General features: G+C 43.0%; 1 long non-coding RNA gene and 1 pseudogene across 2 annotated transcripts; one reads left to right on the forward strand and one right to left on the reverse strand.

Annotated features, from left to right (window-relative positions):
* Positions 1 to 949: 949 nt before the first annotated feature.
* Positions 950 to 16,447, reverse strand: LOC148107700 (uncharacterized). Of its 2 annotated transcripts, XR_015721832.1 has the most exons (5): positions 16,059 to 16,447; positions 14,770 to 14,898; positions 11,891 to 11,997; positions 3,816 to 3,978; positions 950 to 3,329 (listed from the first exon to the last, which is right to left on the reverse strand). It is a non-coding gene; the product is annotated as an uncharacterized LOC148107700 (long non-coding RNA). The 2 variants fall into 2 exon arrangements; XR_015721831.1 differs by lacking the exon at positions 16,059 to 16,447 and having other exon boundaries at positions 14,770 to 15,914.
* Positions 3,974 to 8,845, forward strand: LOC123798936 (cytochrome c oxidase assembly protein COX19 pseudogene; annotated as a pseudogene).
* Positions 16,448 to 16,875: the final 428 nt, after the last annotated feature.

Below are 16,875 nucleotides of genomic sequence, written 5' to 3' on the forward strand. Positions count from 1 at the left end.
TTAATACGCTGCGTACATTAACACATTCCTTAATAATTCGGATGTCTCTTTGCCCTTCACATCTGCCCCTAATCAGGGTTTTCTGTACGATTTCCTTTAAAGAGTACTTCCTTAAGAGTCAGGAAACCTGGTCTTGTTCCAACTCTGCCAATAACTGAAAGCTAAACCTTGTGTATTTAGCCACTCTGGGAGCCAAATTCTCTAAAATAGAGTTAATAATTCCTGTTTCGTAGGCTTATTGCAAGAAATATAATGCCTGGCCCATAGAATAATAGATATTATTTTGCACCCCTTGCGTTCTATCTTCCCATAGGGGTTAGAAAGGAAATGGATCTACATCGTAAAGAGACTTTTGGTTACGCATAAAGAACTTAGTGTCATAGGTGGGTGCCTGGGTGGCTCAGTCGGTTAAGCATCTGCCTTCGGCTCAGGTCATGATCCCGGGGGCCTGGAATCGAGCCCGTGTCAGGTTCCCTGTTCAGTGGGGAGTCTGCTTCTCCCTCTGCTCGTGCTCTCTCTCTCAAATAAATAAATAAATAAATAAATAAATAAATAAATAAAATCTTTTAAAAAATAATAATTTAGTGTCATAGTTAAAAGTATTGACTCTGGAGGTGGTCTGGATTTGAATCCTGACTACGCCACTTACTAGCTGAGTGACCGCTATATATCTTCATCTGTTCAGTGGAAATAATAATAGTTGTCCTGAGGATTTGAGTTAAGACATATAGTGTATTTTGTAGAACACCTGGCCATTAGTAAATTCATTAAGTGTTGGTTAATTTTTTAAAGATTTATTTATTTATTTTAGAGAGAAAGAGAGCATAGGGTGGGGGAGGGGCAGAAGGAGAGGGACAGGGAGAGAGAAGCCTCAAGAAGACTCCCTGCTGAGTGTGGAGCCTGACTTGAGGCTCAATCCCAGGATCCTGAGATCATGACCTGAGCTGAAATCAAAAGTCAGACGCTCACCCGACTGAGCCACCCAGGCACCACATTTTTAATTGCTGAATGGGCCTATGAGAATCCGTGCATTCTTCCCCCTACCGCATCTTTAGGAAAGGGATTGACAAGCTATCAGTTTTTCATGGTTTAGGAGCTGAACAATCTAACAGCAGGTGGACAGAGCAGATGCCTTCTTTGAGTCAACAAACACTATGATCCCAAAGAACATAAGTTTGTGATAGAAGTATGAGGCTAAAAGAAAGACACGTGGTTGCATCTCATGGCGCTTACATTCTAGTGAGAGAAAAGATGTGTAACGCAAACAGCAATTGAAGGCCTACAGAAGGCTGGAGTTCTGATGAGGAAGGCTGGGCCACAGTGACAGGTCTAGACTTTCCATACGGAAAGTTTTTCAGCGCAGGAATCTGGTTGGAAAGCAGGGCTAAGGGATTTAATGGATGCTTAGATAGTAAGCTGAATGAATTTGGAAACGACTTGGGAAGAAGATGTAGGATGAGCTTAATCTTGAAGGATGAGCAGTATTTGGAAAACTGGGAATGAGAAGTAAGGGGAGGGTGTTCCCAGGAGAGGGAATCTTCAAAAGCTCAGGTACAGAGGCTGGGAAGAGCAAAGCCTTAAACTAGAGCCTAAGAGTGAAGACCGTGGCTAGATTAGAGGAATCCTGTTAGCCAGTCCCTCTCTCCGGAGGGCAGGACACAGGTCCTTGTCTTGTTCTGCCACTTACTCACCGTGCATGGTCTTGGATGAGTCATGCAACATCAGCCTTGGTTTCCTCACCCATCTTACAAAATTAATACCTGTACTACTTACCTCACAGGGCTTTTGTGACCATCGATGATATAATACACAAATGATCTGATAACCTTGCACGCCATTGCTAAATCACAAAAGGGATGCCGCAGAAGGCAGTAGGTAACACCCCAAGCTCCATGCAAACAGGAAAACAGCTCCTTCCAGATGCAGAAGCCACCTCATCATCATTTTACTGAGCTCACATGCAAAGTTCTGGGCTAGGCACCGGGGCTACAAGTCTTCCTTCAAGATTACTCAAACCATTTCAACTGTAAAACCTTTCTTGAACTCCAGCTTCCTCACCAAATTAGTCTCTTTCTTCACCATGAACTTTATACACACCTGTCTAAGCAAGCATGTGTCACATTACTTTGGGTTTTTTTTGTTTTTTGTTTTTTGTTTTTTTGAGAGTGAGATTACAGAGTGGTTCAAAGCAAGAGCTCCATGGTCACGCAGAATTGGAAACCCAGCTCTAGCACTTAAAAGCCTTGTGACTTTGGCAAAGCTGCTTGACTTCCCTGTGACTCCGTTTCTTTGTCTGTAAAATGAAATACACCTCATAGAGTTGTTGTGAGAACGAAGAAAGAAAAGCATTTAGTACCAGGGCCTGTCACATAATAGTCAATAAGTGCTGGCAATCATTAGTTGAGTAAATGAATTATTTGTCAAATGAATGAAGGAATGAATGCATGAATACACTTATACCCCCAACTAGACAGAGAGCAAGCTCCTTGAGGTCAGCGGATTGTCTAATTCACCTTCGGGTTCCTAGTACCCAGCACAGTGCCTGGCACATAGTAAGTACTCAATAAATGACTGAGAAAATGAATGAAAATCTGGCCCTGCCTCCAAGAAGCCTTCCATCCCATGGCGACTGTGTTAAGTCACACAGCTCTAAGCCACATGGTGAATGTGTTAAGGTTCTTGTGATTGCAGCTAACATAGGTCAATATTAGAAAACTTCATCAAGAAAGGGAAAATTATTGCAACTCTCCCCAAGATAGGGAAGTGTGGGGACTCAACTATCCCAAACCTTGGCAACAGAAAATTATAGGCCTTCTTCCCAGTGCCAACCCACTTGTGAGGCTTAGCTCTTAGCCACTTACTACTTTCATATTCCCTAGGTCAAATTTATAAATTCCTAGGAAAGAGAGATCTGATTGGCCCACCTTAGGGTGAGATATCTAATGCTCGCCCAAACCATGGTGGCCAAAGCACAAGGACAAGCTGCTGGAGGTGAGGAATCAGTTACAAAGAAGGAGGAATTGTCGCAGAGAAGAAAGGACAGCCCTATCATTGTCTGCTACAAGGAGTTAGAACTTGGGAATGAAAAGAACAAATAACAATCACTGGGAAGGAGTATTGAGGAGGAGGCTTCCAGTATAGCATTAAAAAAATTTTTTTTAGGGGCGCCTGGGTGGCGCAGTCGTTAAGCATCTACCTTCGGCTCAGGGCGTGATCCTGGCGTTCCGGGGGCGTTTCGGGATCGAGCCCCACATGGAGCTCCTCGGCCGGGAGCCTGCTTCTTCCTCTCCCTCTCCCCTGCTGTGTTCCCTCTCTCGCTGGCTGTCTCTCTGTCACATAAATAAATAAAATCTTTAAAAAAAAAATTTTTTTTTTTTAAAGTAAACTCTACAAGATCAAGAGTTGTCTGCTTTACGGACTGAGCCAGCCAGGCGCCCCCAGTATAGCATTTTTAAAGGGCCATGTAAGACTGCTGCTTAGATAGAGAAATGAAGTGAGAGATAGCAGGCTAGTTCGCTGGAGGAGCAGGCAGCCTGTGCTATCAGGGGTCTTGGTTGCATGCATGCAAGTTAAGGCTGGGTGACTTACACAGAAGGTTATTAGCAGCTCAGTGACATGGCTGAAGGCTGAAGAAGCTAGGCTTAGAAAAAGTCAGGAGCAAGAGATCCCCAGAGGGCTGGGCAGCAAGGTGAGATGTCTAATGCTTGCCCAAACGATGGTGGCCAAAGCATGAGGGCCAAACCCTCAGGAGGGTCTGTGGCAGAAACTGTCTGATAATTATATCACCAAAAGAAATGACCCCCAACCACCCTTACCATCTTGGATCGCTTGCCGAAGAGGCCAAGTCCCAGGAGAGAGCATCTGATTGGCTGAGTTTAAGTCACATGGGTCCATTGGGGCGGGGCTGAAGGGGGGCAAACAGAAGGATGTGGTTCCTTTATCTTTCATGGTGGGATCTGCTTTCCAAAATTCACCTTCCTAAAAAGAGGGTGCAAAATGAAGAGAGGTGATTTCCCAAAAAGAAATTGAGGACCTCATAGAAAAATGGAGTGGACACTGGGCAGGCAGAAATGATGAACATCAGTTAAGACTGCAGAAGAATCATAAGGGAGAAAGAGCCCTTTAGAGGTACTCTGCTTTGGTACAAAAACTAGGGCTGGGCAACTCAGAGGTATTGTCTGATCCTGACCCCGAGATCATCACTTGGTCTTTCCTTTCCAAACTTTCCATGGTCGTTCGTTACTTTTTGTATTTGGCCAATTGTTTGACATGTACTTTTTTCTGGGCATCATGTTATTACATCAGGTACTACAAATACAATGATAAGGCACCTGACTGGTTCAGTTGGTAGAGCATGTGACTTTTGATCTTAGGGTTGTGAGTTCGAGCCCCATGTTGGGGATAGAGTTTACTCAAAAAAAACAAAAACAAAAACAAAAACAATGAGGTCAATGGCCATGAATTTTCAGTACAAGAGCTTTCAACCATAGCCCAGGACAGGGGCAGCTTCCCACTGGATCACTTTGGTGACGTAAAAGCTTTAAAGAGAAATTCATCAAGTGTCTCCCTGACAATAAATTCAAAAATGCTTTGTGCAGAAATGAATCAAGAGACTATTTAGGATGCAGAATGGAGAGGCACCTGATGGCACAAGATCCCCTGGAAAAACTGGGATTCGATTTGATTGATGGAAAACCAGAGGCAAAAACTAACTTCTAATGGGAAAAAGACTATTGACCACTGGGTCATCGAGGACTGACCATGTCATGTGACCTTGTCACCTGAGGATATATGATGAGGTGCTGTGACTTCCAAAGGGGCTTCCAGGATGCCATCCTTGATAGAAACATCTCATCCTGATGTTTCCCAGGTTATTTTGAAAAATTATGGTTCCTATTAGATCTCATTTTCCCCCAAGAGTGTTAGGTTTTTGTTTTTTCTTTTAAAGATTTTATTTTTTTTTTAATAATCTCTACACCCAATGTGGGGCTCAAACTCACAACCCCAAGATCAAGAGTTGATGGCTCCACTGAGCCAGCCAGGTGTTCCCCCCTTTTTGTTTCTTAAAGATTTTATTTTTTTTTAAAGAGTGTTAGGTTTAAAAAATAAATAAATAAATAAATAAATAAATAAATAAATAAATAAATAAATAAATAAAGAGTGTTAGGTTTTATCTTTACATTGTGTGAGGCAGAGTTCCTAGGGAGACCTATGCCAGCAGGTCAGAATGTGGAGTCATGCCTGCTTAGTGAGGGGACACATGGACCTCCATGAAATGGTGACTCCATATGGTAATACTCTGCATAGCTTCTCGATACTGACATGCTGAATGTTCACAGCTTCAGCCTCTTATATAGATATTGTCAGAAAACCATTCCCTAGCAAAATGGTTTCCTTTTTGTACTTATAAATATATATGCCAGTTTATTTCCTTTTTTAAAAAACAAAAATAGAGTATAAACTTGGCAATGAGAAAAAAAATACAATGAAAAACAGAAAGAAACATAGTCTCTGCTCCTTGTGGAGCTTATGGTCTTGACTTACAAGAAATGGGTTTATTATTTCCCTTTTTACTACTCTTAACCTAATACAGTGAGTGAAAGAGTCTGATTCTCTCCCTGAGTTTCTGGCCCTACTTTTGCCAGAAGATCTTGGATAACATTTTTGGACCATTTTCGGTGGCAATATTCGCATCCACAAAACTGAGTAGGCCCTGGGACAAGAGCTTAGAATTGCATTATTATTTTGAGGCCTGGGCTGTTTAAAGGAATGATGGCATGCAAATACGAATCAGGAATGGTGGTTCCTGATTGGCTCAGGGTGCCTTCGAAGCACCCAATAGAGTGATTTCAATCTGTGTCTGACAAGGGACTCCTGGGTGGCTCAATTGGTTAAGGCTCTGCCTTTGGGTCAGGTCATGATCTCAGGGTCAGAGATAGACATCCTTATCAGGCTCCCTGCTCAGCAGGGGGTCTGCTTCTCCTTCTCCCTCTGCCAGCAGTTCCCCCTGCTTGTGCTCTCTCTCTTTCTCTCTCCCTCAAATAAATAAAATCTTTTTTAAAAAAAAATCTGTGTCTAACAAGGTATTTGCATTTGGACCTGGGAGAGAAGACAGATGAGCGCTCCAGGAATAGGCATTTAGAGCCTGTGTCTCAAGGGTAGCTCTCTGCGTGTGTTTCCTCTGCCCTAGAAGCACCTCCGAGCCTCCTACCCAACCACCACACCCCACACTGCCACCCTGGACTTCCTGTGGGTATTCACTCAGTTGACTGTGGCAATCATCTGAGGTTCTGTGTCAGGAAGTGGACTTTTGCTTCTGGCTCCAGGAAGAAGGGGTGGTGCTGCAGATAACCATTATGATAATGGTGGTGCTATTAGTCAAAGCTTTTTGAGCTGCAAGTTTTGAAACTGAATTCAAATTGGATTAAGTACAAAGGAGATTTATTGGCTCACATAACCAAAAAGAGTAGGGGGTAGATCTAACTGGATGCATGTGCTCAAATGATGCCATCAGGAATCCACCTCCAGGGGCGCCTGGGTGGCACAGCGGTTAAGTGTCTGCCTTCGGCTCAGGGCGTGATCCCGGCGTTATGGGATCGAGCCCCATGTCAGGCTCCTCCGCTATGAGCCTGCTTCTTCCTCTCCCACTCTCCCTGCTGTGTTCCCTCTCTCGCTGGCTGTCTCTATCTCTGTCGAATAAATAAATAAAAAATCTTTAAAAAAAAAAAAAAGAAAAGAAATACTGGTTTTAGACTTTCCCTCCTCCCCAAATCCAACCTCCAAAATTTACTCCAAATTGATGTTTATTTTAAACTGATTAAAGTGATTGATATCTTATCATTTTCATCTTCATCAAATCATCATCCCAAAGCAATTAATAGGGGCGCCTGGGTGGCTCAGTCATTGAGCGTCCGCCTTCGGCTCAGGGCGTGATCCCAGAGTTCTGGGATCGAGCCCCACATCAGGCTCTTCCGCTGGGAGACTGCTTCTTCCTCTCCCACTCCCCCTGCTTGTGTTCCCTCTCTCGCTGGCTGTCTCTCTGTCAAATGAAAAAATAAAATCTTAAAAAAACAAAAAACCTCTGTGTATGGAGTTATGTCAGAAAAATAGAAATATTATCTCTACAAACTGAGAATTTACTCTCACAGGGAGCATAAATGATGACAGAGGACTCACAGACAACCATACTAGCTCTGAATATGTTATGTATGGTCAGTTTTAAATGACATAATTGAATTATATATGTAAAGGATACTTTGGTAAAAAAAAAATTTAAAAGAAAAGAAAAATGACATAAGTTAGAAGGTTCATTCATTCCTAAGCAGGGTGGCATATGTATCCTATGGAGTGATGAGATTTGCATATCTATTTTACTTTAGGTTTTTTAAGTAGGCTCCATGCCCAAAATGGAACTTGAACTCACCACCCTGAGATCAAGAGTCTACCCACTGAGCCATCCAGGAGCGCTGAGATTTTAAACAGAACAGGTTTACGGTGAGGGTGCCATTTCTCTTCCACTGCATTACAGAATGCTTTAAGGATTTTGCTGTCTTCCTCATCACTTTATATTTACTTGGCAGTGCTACCTATTCTTAGACAAAATAACTTCCTTTAAAATGGCCTTCTGAGGCTCTTGCCCATACCCTCCATCTTTCCTAACTTTTTCTCACATATTTTCCTGTCTTGTACTGCCCCCAAAGCAATCATTTTTGGTGCCTGATATCTGGGAGAGCCATTTGAACCTGTATCTAGAAGAGTGCTGTTCTGTTCAGGGTATCGTCAAAGTCGCCTGAAAGTTCTCTCAATAGATGTCCTGAAAAGCACAGGAATTAGAACAGCAGTGAGGAGGCAACAGGGGTGCCTAAACAGTTGACAGGGAAAAGGAACTTTTGTACCCACTTTAAGACCCTGATACTCTAACATTTCAAAATACAGTACACTTCTGTTTTATATCAAGAACACCTTTTAAAACATAAATGACAGCTTTAGAGTCACCTTCTATTTCAACCCAATCTTGACCTTCCTCATGTTGACCATTGCATACAGATTTGCCAGTCCATATCATTTCATATCATTTCAATGGGTTGCTTCTCTATCACCCATTCCACTCTTCCTTCACTGGTTACTAGTCATATACTTAGAGCTGGGTTAACTGCTGCCCAGGCCCTTACCACAGTGACAGGTTTACAGACGGACACAGCTTAGTTGATCCGATCATGGTAAGACTGGACTGGAGATTTGGGTTCAATGGTTGGAGGAAGGAAACCTATCTATTCTCCTGGAAGGTGTGCTGTATGAATATGAAGCCTACAACTGCTGCAGCCATTGGGCTACCAGAAAGAAAACCTGTGTAAGGATGAAGCCAACATCACGAAGTGAGCAGAGTGGCTCACAGACATATGGAGGGGGCGCTCTGATCAAACCATGCCTGAAGCCTACCTCTTGATATTTCAGTTATACTGAAGCAAGAAATGTTCTTTCATTGTTTATGGCAGTTGAATTTTTTTTAAGTTGGAACTTAAAGCCCCCTAACTATTACAGTCCCTCAGGAGAATCTTTTTTACGAGATTATTGATGTATAATTGATATTACGTAAACTATATATATTTAACTGTTAAGATATGATGAGTTTTGATATATGTATACACCTGTGAAATCATCTCCACAATCCACATAATGAAAATACTCAACAACCTCAAAAGATTCCCAGTACATATTGGGATCCCTCCCTCCATCACTACCTTTCTCCATCCCTTTCTTTTTTCTTTTTCTTTTTTTTTAAAGATTTTATTTATTTATGTGACGGAGAGACAGCCAGCGAGAGAGGGAACACAGCAGGGGAGAGGGAGAGGAAGAAGCAGGCTCCCAGCCGAGGAGCCCAATGTGGGACTCGATCCCGGAATGCTGGGATCACGCCCTGAGCCGAAGGCAGAGGCCCAAAGACTGCGCCACCCAGGCGCCCCTCTCCATCCCTTTCTGTCAACAGACTGGTTTGCATTGTCACCATGTTATATAACAGAACCCCTGAGCTGCTGTTTAAGACAATGGAAGAGGGGCGCCTGACTGGCTCAGTCAGTAGAGTGTGAGACTCTTGATCTTGGGGTTGTGAGTCTGAGCCCCACATTGGGGGTAGGGATTACTTAAACATAAAGTCTAAAAAAATAAAAAAGAAAATTCAGACAATGGAAGAGTGCAAAGGAGGAGCCACTAGTGCCTGTGACGCCCCCATGCACTGCTCTGTCTCGAGTCACACGCTCCGCCTCCTGCATTGTGGCACCTACCTCCTTGGCACTCCAGGTGCCGTTCTTGTGGGCCCCCAGCTGGACCCTTCTTTTTAAGTAATGTTTGTTTCTTTTCTTTTTTAAAAAATTATTTTATGAAGTGTGAATGGAGAAAAGCACTAGTTCTTTTTTTTTTTTTTTTTTTTTTTAGATTTTATTTATTTATTTGACAGAGAGAAAGAGAGAGAGCACACACAGGGGGAGTAGCAGGCAGAGGGAGAGGGAGAAGCAGGCCTCCTGCTGAGTAGAGAGCCTGACATGGGGCTCAATCCCAGGACCCCAGGATCATGACCTGACCTGAAGGCAGATGCTTAACCGATTAAGCCACCCAGCTGCTCCAAGTAATGTTTGTTTGTATTACAAAAGCAACATATATTTAATCTAGGAAAGTTAGAATATAATATAAGCAAAAGAAAAGGGGAAGAAATTAAAACCACTAATAATATATATTGATATGTGACCTTCCAGGAAAAATAAGCAAGAAAAAAATATAGTGAAAGAAAAATGGGAAGAAAGTTTGGGGCCAAATGAGCAGCATGAGCAGTCACCAAGATACAACACAGCCTAGACTGTGGGCAGACAACCCAGCCGCTTGTTATTTCTGGAGCAGAGTCCTAGAGGAGTAGTTCCCATGCTACAGTTCCATAATGAAGTACAGCACTCAACATGTATCATTTTATAGTCCAGGTATTTGTGTACCCACCTGTGTTTGTTTTCTCATCCACTAGTGAGATGGTTGTTTACGTATCTTTTCTTTTCATGCATTTGTATCCCAAAGAATCAGACCCAAGAATTCTGTGTTCAGGTCGTAGATAATTCAATGTATTCCTGCTTTTCGGGGTTTTCTTTTTTTTAAGATTTTATTTATTTATTTGAAAGAGAGAGCCAGCCCAAGGTGGGGGGCAGGGGCAGAGAGAGAGAGAGAGAGAGAAGCAGACTCCCAGCTGAGCAGGGAGCCCAACGTGGGCTCGATCCCAAGGCCCTGGGATCATGACCTGAGCTGAAGGCAGACGCTTAACCAACTGAACCACCCAGGTGCCCCCCCCACTACTTTTCAGTTTTTTAAAAAATTTTTTTCTATTTTTCAGGTTTTTAAAATCTACTTATAATAATTAAAAATCTAATGACAGAGTGGGACTACAACTTTGCTTTAAAGTTTAACATTTTAAAAAATCAACATAATACATTATTTTAATAGAATAAAGGACAGGGGCGCCTGTGTGGCTCAGTAGGTTGAACCTCCGACTCTTAATTTCGGCTAGGGTCATGATCTCAGGGTTGTGAGATCTGGCCCTGCAGCAGGCTCTGTACTCGGGAGTCTGCTTGAGATTCTCTTTCCCTCTCCTTCCGCAACAAAATGAAATAAAAGTCATCCAGATTAGACAGGAAGAAGTAAAGGAATCTCTATTTGCAGACGACACTATCTTATACATAGAAAATACCAAGGATATACTAACAAATGGTCAGTACTAATAGGTAAGTTAAATACAAAGGTCGCAGGATATAAGGTTAATAAACAAAAATCAATAGTATTTCTATATTCTAGCAATAAATATTCTGAAAATGAAATTAAGAAAACAATTCCATTAAACAACGGCCTGTAAAAGACTAAAATACAGAGAAAAAAACACTTAACATAGGGGCACTTGGGTGATTCAGTTGGTTAAGTGGCCAACTCTTGATTTTGGCTCAGATCATGATCTCAGGGTCCTGGGATTGAGCCACGCATTGGGCTCAGCACCCAGAGGGGAGTCTGCTTCAGGATTCTCTTTCTCCCTCTGCCCCTCCGCCCCCCACTCTCGCATATAAATAAATAAATAAATAAATAAATAAATAAATAAATAAATAAATATTTTAAAAAAATTAACAGAAAAGTGCAAGGTTTAAACACTGAAAACTACAAAATATTATTGACAAAATGAAATCTAAATAATGGAAAGATATCCCATGTTCAGGCGTTGAAAGACTTAATATTGTGAAGATGACACTGCGAATTCAGTGCCATCTCTATCCAAATCCCAGCTGTATTTTTAGGAGACACTGACAAGCTGATCCTAAAATTCCTAGGGAATTGCCAGGCACCCAGACTAGTCAAAACAACCTTGATAAAGAAGAACAAAATTAGAGGACTCACACTGCCTGATTTCAAAACTTTACTATACAGCTACAATAATCAAGACAGTGTGCTAGCATAAGAATAAGCATAAACAATGGAATAAAATTCAGAATCCAGAAATAAACCCTAATATTGATGATCACCTGATTTTCAACAAGAGTGCCTGGATGACTCAAGGATGGAGAGAATCATCTTTTCAACAAATGATGCTGGTACAACTAGATATTCACATGCAAAATAATGAAATTGGACCCCTAACCATATGCAAAAATTAAGTCAAAATGTATCAAGGACCTAAATGTAAGAGCTAAGACTATAAAATCCTTAGAAGAAAATATAGGTTTAAATATTCATGACCATGGATTAGTCAGTGGTTTTAGATGACATCAAAAGCATAAACAACCAATGTAAAAATATATAGATTGGATTTCATCAAATTTAAGAACTTTTGTTCTTTGAAGGACACCATTAAGAAAGTGAAAAAATGGCGTACCTGGGTGGTTCAGTTGGTTGGGTATCTGACTCTTGATCTCAGCTCAGGTCTTGATCCCAGTGTTGAGAGTTCAAGCCCCTTGTTGGACTCCACGCTGGGTGTGGAGCCTACTTAAAACAAAACAAAACAAAAAAGTAAAGTAAAAAAACAACCCACAGAATGGAAGAATATATTTATTTGCAACTTAATAATACTTACAACTTAATAATAAAAAGTTATAATAAACTTAATAATAACTTAATAGTAAAAAGATATAACAATAATAAAAACTTATAACTTAATAAAAAGACATAAATTAATAATAAAAAGACAAACAAAAAAAAGCACCCTATTTTCAAATGGGCAAAAGACTTGAATAGACATTTATCCAAAAAAGCTAATTAAAAAATTCTAGAACCAAGAAAATAAATGGATCAAAAGAAAAAGAAAAAAAAAGAAAAGCAAATGACTAATAAGCAAATGGAAACACACTCCACTTCATTAGTTGTTTAGGAAATGTCCATCAAAACCACAATGAGCTACCAGGTCATACTCACTAGGATAGCTAAAATTAAAAGCCACACAAGAAATGTTAGTGAGGATGTGGAGGAATTGGAATCCTCATACATTGCTGGTGGGAATGCATAATGGTGCAGGAGCTTTGTAAGACAATTTGGCAGGTCCTCAAAATGTTAAATATAGAGTTAACATATGATGATACAATTCCATTCCTCTAGGTACCTACCCAGGAGAGATAAAAACATATGCCAACATAAAAATTTGTACACAAATCTTCATAGCAGCATTATGCATAATATTTAAAATGTAGAAACAACTCAAATGTACACCACCTGATGAATGGATAAACAAACAAAAATTCCATACAATTGAATAAAAAGGAATGAAATACACATGCTGCAACATACATGAAACTTGAAAACATTATGCTAGGTGAGAAAAGCCAGATAAAAAGACTACATATTGGTCCAGAACAGGCAAACCAGAGACAGAAAATAAATTAGTGATCGCCTTAGGCTGTGGTGTGGGTGGGGAGGGTAAGGGGAGGAACCTCGGTCAGATTGGGACTGACTACTAATGGATACAAGGTTTCTATTTGGGACCATGAAGATGTTCTAAAATTAAATTATGGTTATGGCTGTGCAACTCTGTAAATGCTAAAACCACTGCATTGTATACTATGGGTGTTGAAGTTTAAGGTATATAAATTACATCTCAAAAAAGCTTTAAAAAACAAAACCTAAAAAACTTTATTTAAAAAACACACTCTCACAGGGATAATGTCCTCTTTATTGATGGGGAAGGGATTTTTTTTAAAAAAAGATTTTATTTATTTATTTGACATAGAGACAGCCAGCGAGAGAGGGAACACAAGCAGGGGGAGTAGGAGAGGAAGAAGCAGGCTCCCAGCGGAGGAGCCTGATGTGGGGCTCGATCCCAGAACACTGGGATCACGCCCTGAACCGAAGGCAGAGGCTTAACGACTGCACCACCCAGGCGCCAATGGGGAAGGGATTTTTATAAATCATGTAATTTCAACACCTACCTCAGTGCCTGGCCCATGAAGCACTTGATAACAGTTTAATAAAAGGAAGGAAGGAAAGAAGGAAAGAGGAAAGAGATGGGTAGATATGACTATGATATTCCTTCAAAAACTATTCACTTCCTATAGTGTGCCAAGAACCTAACATACATTGTCATTGGCCTCACCTTGCAAATGAGGAAACTGGATCTCCTTGGAGGATCAGTAACTGACTCAAATCCTTATGCTAGTGAACAGTGGAGGGAAAATCAGAACCCGTCTGTATATGCTAAAGCCAATATTCTGTATATTCATTTCTGTAATTTTGATGAAGATCTGAAACTATAGGGGTGATTGGAAGCTACGTTGACATGAGTTGGAGAACTGTGTAGGCATGTTCATGAGCACACTGGGGGATGGACAAGAGAAGGAAAGGGGTAGCTTCTGAAAATTAGGTGTTGTTGGGGCTCGAAGGGGCTCAATGAATAATACTCTCATTCTTATCAAAGTTCTGAACAAACTGAGAAATAAGACAAAAGGTTGAGAGAGGCACAAGCAAAGTGCAGGGTTAGGTTGGTGGGCTTGGGGCGGGTGTGAGTTGCACTTGGGTTAATGTTTTGCCATCACTGTCTTGCAATTCTCGGTATTTTCTTGCAATTCTTGGCACTTTCCATTTTGTACTAGGTCCCACAATTATATAACTGACAAAGATGTCACCTGACAAAATATCACCTTTATTACTGTTATAAGGGGTCTGGGAGCATGTGGCTTGAGTGTGACAGCAAACTTCTAACCTCTAGTCTAGACCTTGGGCAACCCACCTAAGGGAAAGTTTGAGTCTGCAATGTGTATGCATGTTGCTCACTCCCACTGGTCCTGATGGAAAAGGAGAAAGAAAGAAACCAGACACCCCCCCCCCCCCCGCCAAGCCAGGACCATTGATAAATCACTCCCATCCAGTGGAGAAATCTATCCCACGCCAACCAGGTACCTGACTCCACCTCCCTGGGAAGGGGTAAACGATGGGGCAGGAGGCCAAGAGTGATTAGGTAAACCAGAGAAACGGGTAGGCATTCCCTTTTACAGTAGTCAAGATTCTTTTGGTTATAAGTAAGAGATACAATCAAATCAGCTTAAATGGAAGAGGATGTTTTGAAAAGGTGTTGCCAACAGTGTTTGTTTTAAACACCCAGGGGCACCCACCTAGCTTAGCTGGAAGAGAGTGTGACTCTTGATCTTGGTTGGGGTCATGAGTTTGAGCCCTATGTTGGGTGTAGAGGTTACTTAAATAAATAAAAACTTAAATTAAAAAAAAAAAAACACAACAACAGCAACACCAAATCTCATTTCCCCTTTTTACCTGCTAGTTTTGTTCAGGTACAGGCAGGAAATTCCTTGATCTCAGAGAAGCAGATGTCCTGCCAGAGCTATGAATCATAATCACGGAAATCCAATTCCCTTGTCCTGGCCAGGCACTCACTTTTCCAGCCTGTCTTGGAGGTAGAGTAAATATATGAAACAGTTCTAGCCAATAAGATATAAGAACTTCTATGGAGACTCTAAGAAAGAGGGATTTTTCATTAACAAAAATTAAGCCTCTTTCCGTCTGCTCCCTTCTTTCTTACTTGATGCAATGATGTGAGGACATGACATCTCGAGCCATGGAAGCCATATTGAGACCATGAAGAAACGAGTACAGAATGAAAAGTCAGCATGCTGAATAATAGCCAAAAGATCAAAGAGCCTGGGTCCTTGATGATATAGCTGAACTGAACACACCCTGGCTCTGGCTGTCTTCAGACTTCGTAAGGAAACAATGCGTCCTAACGGTTCAAGCCATGGTCACTTGGGTTATCTCTTACTTGCAGTCAAATACATCCAAACTCCTACAAACTTACACCACACTCGTAGTGAACAACAAGGAAGCCAAGGGCAGCTGCTCTCAAACACGAAGCAGGAACTGGAAAGTTGTCACACTCCTAGGCGGTTACTCTCTCTTCCAGCCTCCTCTCTGCTTCTCTCTGAGAATCTGTCTTCATTCTTCTCTACAGACCGGTTTTCACCGATTCAACATTCACACAGCAAAGCCTTCCCTGTCTGCATTTCCTGCGTCTGAGACACCAGCTCAGGCTCCAACAACATCTCAAGCTCAATTCCAAAGTCTAGAAGCGAGGGGAGGCTTGACCCCGCTGTGGGTCCTGTATTTCCCTGATACCCTAGCGGCAAAGCCACACGCTGGACCACTGGCTACCAAGGGCCCCTCCGTGTGTGTGTGTGTGTGTGTGTGTGTGTGTGTGAGCGCGAGATTCTCAGAGGAAGGGGAGGCATGGGCTAAAAGACACCCCTAACTATCTACCTTATCGGGTGAGCCAAAAAGGAAGGGAGATAAGAGCCAGGTTATGTTAGAGAGTGGGTGGGAAGGGGCCTGGGAGAGATGAAAAGATTCCGGCAGGAAGTGGAAAAGCTGGGAGAGGAATGAGCTATCTGGGGCGGGGGGGGGGGGGGGGGGGTAGCTGAGAAATTCCTCAGAAAAGAAGTCAAAATTCAATTCCCCTAAAGACTTTCCTTGAATGAGGAGTGAGGGGGAGAGAGGTGGCCAGAGAGATAAGGAAGGAAAGGCGTGGCCCTGGACAAGGAAAAAGCTGTCACCGAGAAAACAGGGGACGCGCCTCCTCGGCCCCCAAGAGTGAAAGCCAGGACTTCTGCTTCTCTTAGGCCGAAGTCCCCCCGAGGACGTGTGTTTGTGCGTGTTCCCTGGCAGCCGCTGGCAGCGACGCTTCTGTCGAGAAAAGGTCACTGAAACAGATGGGGGTCGGCCTTAATGCTGTTTCCCCGCAGAGATGAGAACACGGCGTGGAGGCCGGAACGCTGCCCCCAGGGTCACCGGCTTCCCACGTGGCCGCCCAGATAAGCGCCACAGCCGGAGCGGGGCGGGGGGACACGGAGCGAGTCCGGGAAAGGCGCGCGGGCGGGGCGGGGCGAGGCGGGATGTGGGGCGCGGGGTCCTCGCCGAGCCCCCTCCCCTCTCCCCGCGGCGCCGGCCGGGGCCGGACGGCAGGCGGGCGCAGGCGCAGACGCGGGCGCTGGCTCGGGGCGGGGCTGCTGAAGGACGTGTTCCGGGAAAGCGCTGGAAGGAAGTCGGGGCGGCACGATAGCGGGGCTGGGGAGTCGCAGGGGACAATTCTGGGAACACAGAGGCTGGGGGCGATTTGAATGCAACCCCCTTCCTCCCTCCCTCCCTCCCTCTTTCTCTGCATTCCTGCATAATTTATCAGCACGGCCCTGGGCCCCTGCGCACGCACGTTCCGCTGGGCCACCGGGAGGGATCGGGCGTGCTTGGTTCACTACAGGTCATCCAGCGGCGTGCTCCGCACATAGGAGGTGCTCAGCAAATATTTCTTCCATGAGTCAGTGCGTGGAACTTGGTCACCAGAAGAAAGGATCCAAGACATAAGCTGATGTGCTA

Source organism: Ursus americanus, chromosome 26, assembly GCF_024610735.1.
Source record: "Ursus americanus isolate L20-20 chromosome 26, mUrsAme1.1.p, whole genome shotgun sequence".
Taxonomy (NCBI): domain Eukaryota; kingdom Metazoa; phylum Chordata; class Mammalia; order Carnivora; family Ursidae; genus Ursus; species Ursus americanus.